This window comes from Diorhabda sublineata, chromosome 1 (assembly GCF_026230105.1).
Source record: "Diorhabda sublineata isolate icDioSubl1.1 chromosome 1, icDioSubl1.1, whole genome shotgun sequence".
Lineage (NCBI taxonomy): Eukaryota > Metazoa > Arthropoda > Insecta > Coleoptera > Chrysomelidae > Diorhabda > Diorhabda sublineata.
This window is the reverse complement of record NC_079474.1, coordinates 17,731,833-17,747,856: the sequence shown is the minus strand read 5'-3', so window position 1 is coordinate 17,747,856 and position 16,024 is coordinate 17,731,833. Positions and strand designations below refer to the sequence as shown.

General features: G+C 33.9%; 1 long non-coding RNA gene across 1 annotated transcript in view; it reads left to right on the top strand.

Moving 5' to 3' along the window:
- The first annotated feature begins 1,141 nt into the window (after positions 1–1,141).
- Positions 1,142–16,024, top strand: part of LOC130443039 (uncharacterized) — a 28,492-nt gene continuing 13,609 nt past the window's right edge. Inside the window, exon 1 of the long non-coding RNA XR_008909815.1 lies at positions 1,142–1,407. This is a non-coding gene — a long non-coding RNA (uncharacterized LOC130443039). The remainder of the gene's footprint in view (positions 1,408–16,024) is intronic.

The following is a 16,024-nucleotide window of genomic DNA, read 5'->3' as shown; positions in this document are numbered from 1 at the left end:
CCCATATTTTCTCTAGTTTTTCACATCTTTTCCTATTTTTCTATACATTCATCTTAAATACTTATAATTTTAGTGATTTTCAAGCTTTTTTTCGAATTTTTAATATTTTTAAATTTTACCAAACTTCCTTTTTTATCTATTTTTTCATTCTAGTTCTCAATTTTTTTCTTATTTTTTCCATTTCATTTGGGACCAGAATTTCATCTCGATTTTCCCATTTATCTATGAGATTATAAAATTTCTCCAATCATCTTCGGACTTCTTGAAATTCTTCAAGTTTTTATAGATTTCTTTGATATGTTTTCGAAATTCTTGGACTTTCTTAGTTTCTCGTGTTTTTTTTTCGGTTTTTCAGTTAATTTTTCCGGGGTTTTTATGATATTTATACTCAAATTAAAGTTTCTCAAAGCTGTTTAAAAACTTGCTTACAAATTTTATATTTAACATCAGAAAAGTACCCTTTTCACATAAAAAAATAAATTAGCCATATTTCTAGCCCAAATGGGGTTTTCCCATCTCCTTCAACTTTAACGCCCCTTATCTCCAAATTAATATCATTTATAACAGTACTAACTGTTTTGAATACAAACGATGCTTATGATGTGACATAATTGTAAGTAAGTTATAAAATTCAATGAAAATTATCATCTTTTTGATAAAGCTTCTTTATGTTAAATATTTCACTCAAAATCCATATAAATTTTCATGATTATTTGCCTATTTTCTACATTTACTATCAAACAAGAAATAAAAATATTCCCTAACAGAAAAAATCAGAATCATGAATTTAATATTCGATTTTTTTTTAACAATAATTGTTTTCAAATACGTTGAACTGATAGGTAAGTCCCCGGTAATGTTTGTAGGGATATTTCCGATTTTCTAAATTCGGCAATGACGCGTTCTTCCTCTCCATCTCCCACCTGCCCAATCTCCATCCAGTTTACTCCGTTCGCGCTGCGGCGCGTACTACTTTCCGACTTCAAGTCGATGTCTCACGAGCATTCTCAATAAGCAATTGCGGGGGTGGAAGCAAGACGGAACATCTATTGACGGAATAGCGGAAGCGTACGGTTTTCCACGACAGAATCCGATGCTCTTCGGGCACTATATTTTACATGCTTTTGTGATTTTCTCAGTCAGTCAGTTTTAATTCGAAGTGAGGTTTGGATCGGTCTCAATCTCGGCTACGAATGGTAAAAACTTGTGCGATATTTTTAAGTGTATTAGTGCTTTAATCATTTTTTTTATTTGGATTATTTAGTTGTGCCTACTAGAGGTTATTTTTATACAACCCTTAGTTTCATTTTATTTTTTTTTGCTGTACATATTGAAATCATGAGCCTTTTTTGATGCGGAACAGACGGAACGAGTTTTTTGTTGGTATTGTCTAACTTTACAAGAGAGGTAAGAACGAATGTAGAGGAAATGGGTGAATAACATTTTTTTTTGAAGTACGCAGTAGGGTTAGTTAGTTCTTTTCCCACGTTTATAATACTTTATAATAAAAAATTTTTTACCTGTTTATAAAAAAGGCCTTCAAAAAAATTGTTAAACAAAATTCTTGCTTTTAACGAACTTACTGTAAAAAGTATTGATATTTTTAATTAGCTTAATATTAGAAAATAATGTATAGTCGTGATTATGGGATTCACGAGGATATAATTTGAAATTCAAAAATATTTGATCCAAGATTGAATTAAAAAAAAGTGTATAAAAACCTGATAACATTAATTGGGACATAGTTTTTTGAACACTCCTCACTCAATAAGTCGCTTCTCTAACTTCTCGATGCCGTTTTCGTAGAGAAATTTGTCTGCGATTATTTTTTTGACATCAACGATAGCCAGTAATCACTATGGGCCAGATCTGGCCTATACTGTGGATGAATCATCTTTGGCATCGACTTGTGAATCGGTGCATTGGAAACTGGCTTTTCCTCGATATATGAGGTTGATTCTATGTAGTATTCGCTATTGATTGCTTCTCCCCACTCAGTTGATGAGCGATGAATTTACGATTAGATATAACCAATTTGAGGACTTTTTTGATGTTTTCTGGAGTAACCACCTCAATTGAACGACCAAAACGTTCACCATCATCAGTGAACGTTTAAATTCAGCAAACCAACAAAAAATGGTTCTTTTTGATAGAGTCGAGTCATTTATGAGCTTGTACAGAATCCATTGTTTTGAAAATAACAAAAGTAACTTCACTTAAATGGCTGTCACTTTTTTCTGACTCATCGAAATGTCATGAAATTTGACACATAGTCTTTTGAAAGTTAGTACATCTTAAACGTCATATGGATTTGACAATGACAGCGCCATCTATGTGTCAGTTACACGACTTATTGCGTAATGTAATATATGTTGTAAAATTAATTTTTTCTGAAAATTTTAAATGTGCTAGGATTTAGATCGGTAGTTTTCGGTGGCCATATTAAAAGCTATTACGGTAAAATACATAAGATATACGACAGTTAGTATTTCAAATGAAGAAGTTAACTTTATCGTATAAGTAAAAAGATGTAAACCCCACATAATTTAAGACGGCGATACTTGAATTATTATGAAACAGAGATTATGGTCTATTTTTATTGATGATTAATGATTAATCTTAAATCATAGGCGCATCACTTCTATTAGTTGACAATTAAAATGCTTTTTCAAGGATTTTATCCTTATTTTTTCATTTCTCTTCATAAAGGGAACACAAAGGATACAGTTCTTCATTGAAACTGGCGTTGGAGAGGGGGGATTAACGGCGCACCGCGAAACGCTAGTTTCATCGAAGAAAACTTCATCCTAATGCAGGACAATGCCCGTCCACGTACTTGTAGGTTCCTTACGGTAGTATTTACAGGTTGTCGAAATTGCCGCTTCGGATTTTCCAGCGCTCAGCTGGGATTTAAATCCTATAGAGCAATTATTGGATGAATATGAGAAAAAATCGAGTTAGAAATCCTGCAGCTATGCTATAAACAGATTTTTCGGTAGAAACTTTTAGCTGAGACCGATATTGCTTTGAGTATTGGGTTCTATAATATGCTAATTAATAAATTGATGAGTTTTTTAAGTAAAAGTTCAAAAATCTATTAGGTAAATCACATCTGTAATGTTTAGGTGGTACCATTACCAAATTGTTAGGATGGTTGCTAAGCCTAGGATAAGTTAGTTATTTATTACACTTTTTATTTGTGTGTATTGAGCATTTACAATATTAGGTATATACCAAAAGGAGTTTACACATTGTATATTGTTATTATTTCTATAATGAGTGTTCTGAACCGGACCTGCGCTACTTAATAGGAACTATACAAACAAAAACATAATTACCTCTTGACAGGAAGTCTGTTTATTGCTCAATTTTTTTGTTTAAACGGTCGCTGCTTCGAATATTCTTTGATGTCACTTTTTAATTTAACATTGATTTCTTTAAGACAACTAACATTATAAAAAAAACAGTAAAACGCTAAATTTTCAGTTAATAAATATGACGAAAAGTATCAAATTTTGTTTTTCTTCAATAAAATATTATTTACAGGTGTCAAAACGTATCGCCACTATATGTGTGGCACTTTTAAGGCCGCCCATTTGTAATAAGGTTAGTTTGTAAATTGGTTTTGAATTAAATTACGTAAACCCTCTTATCCAGGAGGACATCAATGATATTTTATTTTAAAGGCTATATGACGACGGGGAATTGCTAACAACTAACGTAATTTTTACTATTTACGAATGCAGTTTGATAGGACTGTCAAGTTAGCAGGCCAACTTAAAAAACAATGATTTTTCACAAGCTCAAAAACTGTAGATTGTTGCCGTGAGACGTCCAGATGTTTTCTTGAACGAATAAGTTGGTATTTCTGAAACCGTTGGCGATATTCATACTGAATAAACTGTTTTCACCACCACTGTTTACTGTTTACCTTCAGTCTCTGAAGACGATAACTTGGTTATCAAAACGCAAGTCACACAGTGTAGTGGTGGTGAAAACAGTTTATTCAGTATTTTGAACGGTAAACTAAGCGGTTATTATTTATGTAATTAGCCACCCCTTTATTATTAAAAATATTCTGAGAATTTCACGTCATAAAAACGGCAGTTTTTGAGCTTGCCAAAAATTATTTTTTTTTAAGTTGGCTCACTTTACAGATCTAAAAATATCTCTTATATTAAGTTCATCAAAACCTGATTAATTTTGAAAGAAAGTATAATCTAATTTACCAATGGAGACATCCTGTATTTGGAATACAGAATGGCAAGTTGAGGAAAAGATTTGTGAAAGTATTTGAAGACTGATGAGAAAAAAATAAATCATGCGTCGTAAATTCGTGCAGTAAGGCTTTCCAAAAATTACCGCAAGATTTGAATTTACCGCTATTTATACAATAAAGTGTTACCAACTTCACAAACAATCAAACCGATAGCTGACAGTTCAGAGTTAATAAAAATGCGACGTTCCACCATAGAACAACGTGTGCTTGGCGGAAGCAGTTCGAAAGTTTCATACAACATATAGTTTTTAAACTTCGTCAACTGTGAAGAAATTATGGAAAATTTCGGTAAACAGGATCCGTTGAAGATGGTAAGCACTTGGGCGTTCAAAAACTAGTCGGTGACAATCCAGAAACCTCAATTCGAAGTCGTGGACAAGAATTGCTTTCAAGAAGTTCTCTACAGCGTATACTCACTAAAGATCTGCGTTTCTATGCTTACAAAATTCAATTAGCACAACAACTTAAGCTTAATAACCATGCACAGCGAAATAAGTTTGTTGAATAGATTATTTAGAATCAACAAATCGATTATGATTTTTCAAGCAGAATCATTCAAAGTACATTTTTAACTTGATGGGTTTGTTAGTCGACAAAATTGCCCCTTTTGGGATTCTGAGAAACCACGTGGCACTCTGTTTGGTACACATTTTGGGCTACAGGCATAATTGGACCATACTTTTTCGAAAATGAAGCTGGTCAAGGAGGTTAATGGATGATATTGGTGTGGCCAATATGTGGTTTCAACAAGCCATACGGCCCATTTTCAGGTCGTGTATTTTCTCGTTTCGGTGATCAAAATTGTCCCCTTAGAGCGTGTGATTTAACTCCAGTTGATTTCTTTTTATGAGATTATTCAAATCACAGATCTACGTCAACAAGCTCATAAAGACACGTGCATTGAAGGAGGAGATTCGACGTCGGATCAACGAAATTTAATTTATGCAGAATGATGATGGACGAGTGCGTAAAAAAATTATAATCAAAAAAATGTGTTTCCTGTTTAATTCAAAACTTGTGTTAATTTTGGGAAACTCATTTTCATATTTCATTAAATAATGAAGACGATTTTCTTGTTTGCAAAATTAATTTCACATTAAAGTATTTGTGCAGCATAAAATGCTGGTATCTTAACAAAAATATGAAGAATTTACAACTGAGTGGTTTCCCTATTACATAATTTGTACTACAATGAAAAAGACACTTGTTTGTTGTAAAAATAAAGGGGGTAGTACTTTTGCAAATTGACATATTTTGGTTATGAAAAGAAATGTCTTTTTCTGAAATTTTTCCAACACTTTAATTTAAAGATTTAACGTGAAAATCATCGAATACATTAAAAGTTAAACATTATCAAGACCATTAATTAGAATATATGTGCTTAGGACATATTCGTACAATACATATCCGGTAAAAAAGTCATCAGGCGTTAAGTCAGGTCAATACGGTTAATGAGACATGAATTGGTTATTGTTGGTGGTCAGTTCGTTGTCCCGTGGGGACGTTTGCTTTGTTATTGCGAACAATGATTCGCAGAGGAACCGTAATATCGACAAAATATACCCATTGTGTTTAAAAAGATTTTTTCGATGTTTTGAGATCAGTATTTTCAGACTGGAAAAACCGTTATTTCCAAGCTAGCAGAAGTACAAGCTAAAATTACCATATCTTTACATAGTGTCTTTAACACATCGGTAGATGGCATCTTTAATTTTTGGCATGGTCCACTTCAGCTTTTTCTTTCAGGTTCACTCCAAACCTGAAATCGATTGAAAGTTTGGTGTGTTGTGCATGTAAAAGAAACTGTTTTAGAGGTGTCATAGAATGAATGACTCAATTCTCAACGTCACGTGACTCTAGAAAAACCCCTCAGAAATTCTGTATTATCAAATTGATGATAAAGATAAATGTATGTCAAAAAAGTGTATTTGAATTGACTAAACGTTTAAAAAAAATTCAATAGAATGTAATCCACGTAAAGCAGCTCTCATTATGGCTTATACAGATCGCTTTTGCACTGACGCCTAACTATTTGTGCGTTGAATATCAATAAAGAAACAATTCTCAAGATATTTCACGAAAATGCGAAAGATTCGATGTAGTCAATAGTCAAACAACAAATAGGAAAAGTGGTCTGCAAAGATATATCTCCACCAGAAATCAGGTAATCCCTGGATGTTTAAATATGACTCCCAGTTTTTTATACAAAGTTAGTAGTCTGTAAAAGAGGTGAAGAATGTCCAGAACAGCGACTAAAGGTGAAATTGATATTTTTTTTTGGTTATCCATGGCATCGTAAATGTGTTCTAATCAAATAGTGATTACACCGATCTATTCTAGAACGGCTACGAGTGAGCTGTCCATTTGCGTAACTTGAACTCGCACCAAGACAACGCACTTGTCCATTCCTCTTTGATTTTTAGCAAAAAAAAACATTCCAAGAGTAGAAGAGATCAAACAAACTGTAACTGTAGTTCTAAATGCTTTAAATTAGAACAATCTTGGTTAAGAATAACCTAATTTTCTTCTTTGATGTCCAGGGAGTGATCTATAAGGTACTACAGGACCAAAAAGTGACTGGAACTTCATCGAAGATGCCTTTAACAGTAGAGCTACGACTCGGGATTCTTCACCCCAAAAACACGGTGGAATATTTGTTGTTCAACAGTTTTTAGCCAGTAGAAAAATTGTAATTTTGCCACAGCTTTTGTACTATCCAAATTTGAATCTGGAGGCTTTCTAAAATGGTAGTATCAGTTGAAGAGAATCGGGGCTTCTAAGTTAGGCTACTGAGAAGAACTGAGAGCTACTGTGACTTAGTTGCAAACCGTCAATTCTTCAGTTACATTTTTACTGCTTAAATTCAAAACCCGAGACAATCGTGTTCCGGGAGCTAACGATGCGGGACACGAGTCAAACGAATGGAAATCGGACTATTCCGGGAAAACCCGGTACGGTTGGCAACCGTGCTCTGTAGCACCTTAAACAAGCTGATTATTAAAATTCTTAAAGATTTAAACCTAAAGGGCGATTCAAAAACTTTGCCGTTGCCGTTGACGTTTGCTATTACAAAATTAAAAACATTGAAATGCGTAAGGCCATTCATAGTCGCCGTTGGTGACTTTCGACATGAACGAATTTTATCTTTTTCTGTTGGCCGTTTCGTAGCTATAGAAAAGAGCCACTCACATTCGTTTGAGTTTGTCACGTGATTTTGACGTATGACATTAGAGCTTGATGTTTGTTTGGTAGTCTTTTGACTTAGTTTTTAGTCTTCCTGCGCAATTATTTTCTTTTGGGGTGTTTTTAAGAATACATTAGATCATTTTTAGGGTGTTTGCTAGATAAATACCGGATTACAAACAAAAACACAAAAATATCAATAAAGCAAATAGCAGTACATACGTCAAATAAAACAAAACTTTTAGGTTAACGACAGCAACGTCAAGTTGGGTGTCGAATTTGCTGCGAACGACGACAAACAGCAAACGAAAAGGTTTATGAATCGACCTTAAAGATTAAAAAAGTACTTTTCACTTTTTTCCATTGGTGACGATAGATCATTCATAGGATTCAATCTAAATTACAGACCGTCTCCGAATTTTATGTATATATTAAATTAGGTTTCTATCAATATTTTGACGGTAACATGAAAATATTTCAAGTTATTTTCGTATTACAAACTGAAATTAATATATTTTCGATTGCTCGAAAAGAAAAAAAATTCCCAGAAAATCTAAAAATAAATCGAACACCAGATATAATTCAATTTCTCAAAACATTCGAACTATGAATTATGAAGTTGATATACCATCAGTTTTATTTAAAGAACGTTGCGTTCGTTGGCTTGCGTACTAGCTTCTGATTGCGATAAGTTCGTGTCTAACATATTTGATTGATTTAGAGCGTCTGCATTAACATCAAACGAAAAAAATTTAAAACTTTGTTCTGATATACATTGTAGAGAAGCCAAAACAGGACAAATTTATATTGAAGTATCATTCAGTCCTATATTAGGGACAATTTAGATGTATTAAATAATATTACAATAATATACTAAAGGTGTAACTGGCTTAATCGTATGATTAAGGGCCTGGTCACTCGATGCGAAAATTTACGTGCGGTTAATGCCGTTTTGACATAGAATAATACAAACTATAATGCAATTTATCATAAATAGAAATCAGCTGATTAATTCATCCCAGACCTTAAACTTTATGAACTGAGTGCTATTTTTTTGCATTTTATTAGCAATCTAGATAGAAATCTAGTTATCTTTAGTTTAACGTTCAATTAATTATCTGTGAGATCAGCTGATTGATATGAGTTGTTTGTAAAACTACCCTTTTCGTTTTCTGTGGTAAATCTACCATTCTTATGTAGAAACTGGGGCTGTAACCTTAAAATACTTCATATACGTAAAGCGCTCCATGAGTTCATAGAAAGTAAGGTCATAAATAAAGAAAAATTGATTATTTTTCAATATAAATTCTCTCTTTATCTCAACACACTCTTAAGAAAGTTTGACTAAAGCTCCTATACCACTAAAATATGATACATCTTTACATTTCATCGTTGCTGTTAAATCTTTCATCCCTTAACTTGTCCTTCAGAACCGGGATTGGTGGATGTACAATTGGTGTACAGCCTTGGAAATTGAAGCACTGCGAATTGGAACACCTCCAATGATTTTGCAAAGCCTTTATTTTGATAATTTTTTGATGCAACTTCCTTAGCATGTCCAGGGTAATCTGCCGCGTTCAAGTCAATCAAAGCGATAACCTCGTAGTCCCAAAATATTGTAGCTTTCCTTTTTGATGCTACTCCATGGAATTTTTTTTGGATTTCTATGAAATCGCATTCGTTTACAGCATTGGAAAGCGAAACACTATGAACTGGAGCACTGTTATGAACCTTAGCTGATGTTGCAAGGCGTTTATTTTGATAATTTTTTGACGCAACTTCCTTAGCATGTCCAGGGTAATCTGCCGCGTTAGGGTCGTATTTGATCCCCTAATACGAATATTTCTCATTAAGCCAATCAAAATTATAACGTCGTAGTACCAAAATATTGTAGCCTTCACTTTCTTGGTGCTTTTCGTGACCTTTGGTTTTTATGGTACATGCTTTTTTTGGATGTCGGATCATAGTGAAAGACTGTAAGTTCTTAGTCTTCGCAGCACAGCTCTAAAAGCGCTCATAACATTCTATGTTATGTTTTATGTTAAGTTTTAATGGAATAAGCACCTTTTGAATTATAAAATATAACATTATACCAACTGTTGATTTTTAAGGTTTCCATTGAACTTCAATATATTCAATCCTATTAGAAATCTACCATACGTAAGTTGTACATTGTGATTTACCAAATTTATTGATTTTCCTATAACAAGTACATCCCGTATCATATTGAATCAATACGAAAGTTTTAAGGATTCTATTAATCAGTCTTGTAATTGAATTATACACTGCTTGGATGTTTATAAGGGTTCGGTTATCAATATATATATCATTCAGGAAATTAACACCTACGTTTAATACGAATATTTCTCATTAAATTGAAAAAACTCCGATTTAGTGCTATAAATTCTTACAAGAGGCCTATGGGGACAATTCTCTATCTCGTGCGCGTGTTTTTGAGCGGTGTAAACGCTTTAGTAAGGGCCTAGAAAGCACTGAAAATGCCCAGCGCCCAGGTCGGCCTGTGACTGTTTCAACTCCGGAAACAGTGACCAAAATCAACCAAATTGAGCGTGCAGATCGTCGAATGAGCATCCGGATGATTGCCGAGGCTGTAAACGTTGATAAAGAAACGGTTAGGTTAGGTAAAGTCTGTGCCAAAAAATCTGACCAAAAGCCCTTGCGTCCATGGGTCTGCTCGGATTTCCTTGAAAGGTTAGAAAAAGATCTGCTTTGAAAATGACCCGATTTAAGTCGATGGAAGTGGTAAAGCAAAAAACGACAGAGCTCCAAAAGGCAATCACCAAAGAATACTTCCAGCACTGATTCGATCAATGGAAAAAACGTATGGAAAGGTGTGTGGCGAGGGGTTGGGAGTATATTGAAGGGGAGCATTAGAATGTTGAATAATTTTTATAATAAAACCCTTTTTCGTAACCAGTCTCGTTATTTAATAGTCAGACCTCGTACATGAGTTATAGTAGATACGAAAAAAGTTTTGAAAGCCGTGACCAAAAATAGTATTAGAATTGCTTCTTTACCTTCAAAAAGAGCTTTCGAATTGAATGTTTATCCTCTAGAAATTCCAGTAAACTCAACCATTTCAAAGTACTAAGCACATACATTGATAATATAATTAGAAAATCTTCGAAATGTAATCGGAGCTGCTATCTAAGCAAAAGCTTTTATAATAATTTTATGTTAAGAATGAAATTTCATAGTTTTTCCGGATTGGCCTATTTTGCTCACTATATTTTCGCAGCATTTATTGGAGAAACGTCAAAATCAAACAAATGGCGAACGAAAGGAAAAAGTCAGCCGGCACTACTTGTTGAATTAGTTCTAATTTCGTATTGTACGAGGGAGGACCAAAAAATTACTTTTTACCCGAAATATTTTTATAATATATGTAAAAATGAATGACAGTGTAATAAAAAAAAAACTCAAACGTGGCCAGATCAGGCGAATTTGTAGGGTAACGCACCCAACCTATTGAACGTAGATGACAGTGTGTGCAAGTAAATTATTATTATTGTGTGAAACCAATCTCTTGTCAGCCACAAATTCTGCATGAACTATGCCCTTGTTATTAAAGAAGTTAAACAGAATTTTGATTTGACTTGACGATATGATATGGACTGAATGTCGATGCCTTCATTCTTCGATTTGTCTCTAATTTAATTCGAGTTCAACATCCACAACACCACAAGTCATTACCAGCAATTACCTTTAACAAACAACCCTTTGCATTTCCAAATCTTTCGTAGAAATTTCTTAAACAGATCTCCAAGATAACCTATTATTCCCTGAGGGTTGATCTATTGTACCTACACAAATTTTTAGCACAAGATCTCGAATTTTCGTAGACAGATGGTGGACATCCAAAAGGCCATTTTTAAACTATGACAAAGCACTACAGATACAAAGAACGAGCCAATTCTATATCACAGACGGTTCTGAACTGGTTAGGTCGCGAATTCAATCCATGCCAATGCTATTCTGGTTGTTATTGGGTCCCCGTAGTATAGAAAACTCCACGTACGCTCCAGTAAGTCTTGACATTAATTTAAAGTAGACTCTGTATCATCTGAACATTCAGCGATATTCAATATGCCCTTTTTTCATGCATCCGATACTCAGATTAATTCCGCACCGTAGCTGGCATATATTGAGTTATAGCTGCTCTAATACAGTTGTTCAGTTGAAAAAATATTGGAATGGAAAGGATACAAACACATACAAAAAAAATATAATAGTAAGGAAGTTCGTAAACGGGAACGTTGCGTCCAGTACGGCCGATTCATCTTAGAGGAAGCCTGCCATTGGAAATCCTCTTCAAAGGAAGCTTCTAGTATAATGGGAAACCTCTTGCTGATATTAATTATTTGAATCTGAAGGAAGTGGTATTTAAAATAGTAAAAAGAGAGTCTAGCAAAGGAAAAGATAGCACAATTTTTTGAAAATCTCTTTTCACTCAAATGGAAAGTTGCTTCATCCTTAAACATTATGCGATTCAACATTTTTTCACAATTTTGTCTTTGTCATGTCTTTTTTTTGTCATCTTAATGAAAAATCTGTACGGCCTATAAGAAATATCAAGTTACTAACATGTCAAAAGGATTTTTGTGAACTACGAGCGCACTTTGACGTCTTAATTGGACACAGAAAGTAAATCACTAAATTGCTTATACCATTTTCTTAAGCTTTCGTCTACATCAAATGTGATATTAAATTTATGTGGCACAGATATCTAGCAAAGTATGTAACCAAAATATTTTCTATTAGACTACTACTGAGCTGGACGTGACAGGGTATTTATTTTTGATACACCACGTATTCATATTGTTGGCACTATTATAATAATACTAAGCGTGTTAATATGGCGTCTGCTATAATAATCGTTAATGATCTTTGCTATAATCATTTTCTTGCATTGGTTTTTGATGCTAGGTTATTTTCTAACCAATATATCTGGATTTTTTTTGTTCTTCCTATATAATGCTTTAGTTTACACAAGTACACTGATTCTTAAAACAAAAATATAGTTGTGAACCTTTTGATTAAAGCATCAGTTCGATTTCACGTATTTTAGTCATTTCCTCAGTTACTGGAAAATTGAAAAAATATGTGGAACTCTTCGAGGTGAAGAGACGATATCAAACTAGTGGTTGATCTTCTGACAGGTTACTGCTCTGTCAAATACCACCTTAAGATAATTGGAATGGTAGAGGACGGTCGTAGATTCTGCGAGCAAATCATAGAGGCAACACAGTATCTTTTGGAAGTGGAAACACTCTCAGAAAAATATCCTTCTCTTGAAGAAGACGCAGAAAAATTAGATACAGAGTGATGGACGAAATATCTTTTTAGGTGTAGTTGCAGAGTGGCTGAAAAGCCAAAATGATTTCCCAAACAATCTACGAGCTACAGTAAAACTTCCAACTTTACTCATATGTCTTTTTTTTTGTTCTAATTTCTCATTTTTATTACGTTTACTTCGAAACAAAGTGGCCTATGATTTCCAACTCCTAGGGATAGGTAATCGACCGCATCATTCACAAATCCTGGCTTTTGAAATAAAGAGAAGATGAATGACGAAGCCGAAGAAGAAAAAAAACCGAAACGAACGCTTGTGCTCGAATTCGATCATTTACCCCAAGAAAATCAAGTGTACAACTATCATGATAAATGTTTAACATTTGTCAGTAGGAATAATCGTCTGTAATTCTGTAATTTGTGAAAAAGTTTGTAGAAAAAGCCGTGAAGAGATTTTTCAATTATTTATTGTAAAATACATTTAATTATGAGGTACCTCAATATAAAAACTCGAATACAATACTCAATATATTATGTAGTAGATCTCGGACACCTCTGAATATTCGGATGATACACAGTGTACTACGACATTGATTTATTATTGCAAATTTCACTAAAGCATCTGTTTTAAGCCGGTACTACACGATACGTCCAACGTTTGGACTAACAATCGCGTTCCAGCGTACGTCTAACATTGAAAGGAAGCTTGGATGCAGTCCACAGTGCTGCAACTACAAGATACGTCCAACGCTTGAACCAACAATAGCGTTCCAACGTACGTTTGAATATTGCAAGGAATATTGGATGCAGTGCTGCAACAACATGATGCGTCTATCGTTTAGCCAAATACTCTCCTTTCAACGTTGGCTGAACATTGGAAGAAGGCTGAAACTTTAATTAAACTTACCTAAAGAAATGAAAACATGGCAAAAAGAATGACGTGCAAGCTTGCAACTGATATAAATCATTCTAAAATGAACTGGATGATACTGATGATTTTGGTTTTTGTACAAAATACGTAGCGTTCACGCGCAAGAGGTGTAGTGTTTGTAGTTGTACAATTGTTGGTTCGAACTTCGTTCCAATGTTGCGTCGTTCAATGTCCAACGTTCCAATGCCAAAGTTAGAAATAAAAGATTCGTCGAATGACACGAGGTTGGAATCATTGGACGTGTGATATCGGCTTTATATACTAACCTAAAATAACCTGACATCATTGACGTGAGCCGAATTTTTATAGCTCGCATTTCTTTAGCGACTTATTACCAATTCAGTGCTGTTTAAAGAATTTGACCGGAAGATTTGGGAATGCAAATGGTTGCTGAGATGTTTGTTTCCATAGAAAGAGAATCGATTTGAAACATGACGTGCTTGGAAAGAATAATTTTCTATTTGGTATTTAGAAATTCGGTCCAATGGTTGGCTGTTGTTCTACATTTCTGACGTAATTATAGTTTTGGTTCTAATTACTAATATAATGTAGTCAGCATTATTATTGGTACTCTGTAATAGATGATTAAGATGACTTTAATATTACGAATTATTTTTTAAATAATTTGCACAAATAGTCACAAGTCCTGTCAACGTTCTTTCCAACCAATAATTGATTCCACTTGACATGGATATTCTAGGAATTAAATTCGAAACATTACACTGTATGTATTGTTATGATTTTGTCTATTACTCATGAATTACCCTTATACTAATGTGATTTTACCATAGAGACACGATAAACCTTATATTATATCCACCACCTCTTCAATTCACACTCAATATAATGGTCTAATATAAACGCAGGGTGTATATCGTGAATCTAATGGATAGAGACTATGAGGGAAATGTGTATTATTCACTGTTAGTAGCTCGATCCTATGGGAACCCTTTGGCGTCAATCTATTAATCAATTACACGATTAGGAACACGTTTTGTTCGGGAACATTCTATGGGAATAATAGACATCGATTGATATACAAGGGTGGCACTATGTATATAAACAACTAAGAAGAAAATCATTTCTCGAGGATTGCTACTTAAACTCAAAAACACGTGATTTAAACGCATCAACCGCTTCCTAGGGTGTAGACAACGGTTGTCCCGCATTTTATTTTTGATCTGCGATGATAAGAAGAAATCATTAGTTGCCAAACGACAACTGTTCGACGGATGAATCATCGATTCGATGTTTTGACTGTTCAAAAACGTTTTTGTTCGAACTGATGTGTGCATTGTCGTGGTTGGCGACCATTTGCTTTGAAGTGCTTCGTGTGCGAACAACTTTGGGTGGATTGAAATACCTATACAGTCGATTCTTGTATCGTTTAGGGTTTATATGCATGATCGTCGCCTGTCACACGATCTTATTCATTTCAGATTTTCAGTATTTCTCAGCTCCAATCGACACGAGTTTTTTTTTGAGTGATTGTCAAATTATGAGGTATCCAACGCGAATAAATTATTTTGACAACCAAATGTCCCCGGACAACAACTGATTTTGTACGATCTTCACGTAATTCATCCTGTAGCAAAGTTCGACACATACGCATTTTTTGATAGTGTAGATTATGGCGAATCCAACGGTACCCTTATTCAAATGTGTTATCGATCAAAATTTAAAAAAAATTGAGTTCAAAGTTCGCTCTTATGTGATCCATAGTTAATTTCTTTGTTTACAAATTAAATTAGAATTGTTGCGATGTATAAATTTGATTGGTAAGGAATTAATTTGTTGAAATTTGTTATAATTCAATGCATGTCAAACTGAGCGGAAATTAGGAGAATGGCCATGTTTCTGTCACTCAATGAAATAGCGCGAAATTTAAACACATTTTTTTACAGTTTCTTTTTGATTTTGGCTCATTTTTACACTCACAAACTAAATATATACCAAATAAGGGTATATGTAGCAATACTCGATGCTGAATGTTTAGAAAAAATCAAATTTATTTTTAATAAAATATTTATATTAAATTTAGCAACTTATGTGCTTTGTTTTGATTCACATTCAATTAATTTGAAATATTTAAACATAAATACTTTAGTAGCAACCCTCGTATCTAAGATGTCAATGTCAGATTCTACATATTCGCATCAGTGTTACCATACCTCCAAACTTAAGTAGCAACCATCGTATTTAAGATGTCAATGTCAGATTCTATATATTTAAATCAGTGTTACCATACCTCAAAACTTAAGTAGCAACCATCGTATTTAAGATGTCAATGTCAGCAGATTTAACATATTCACATCAGT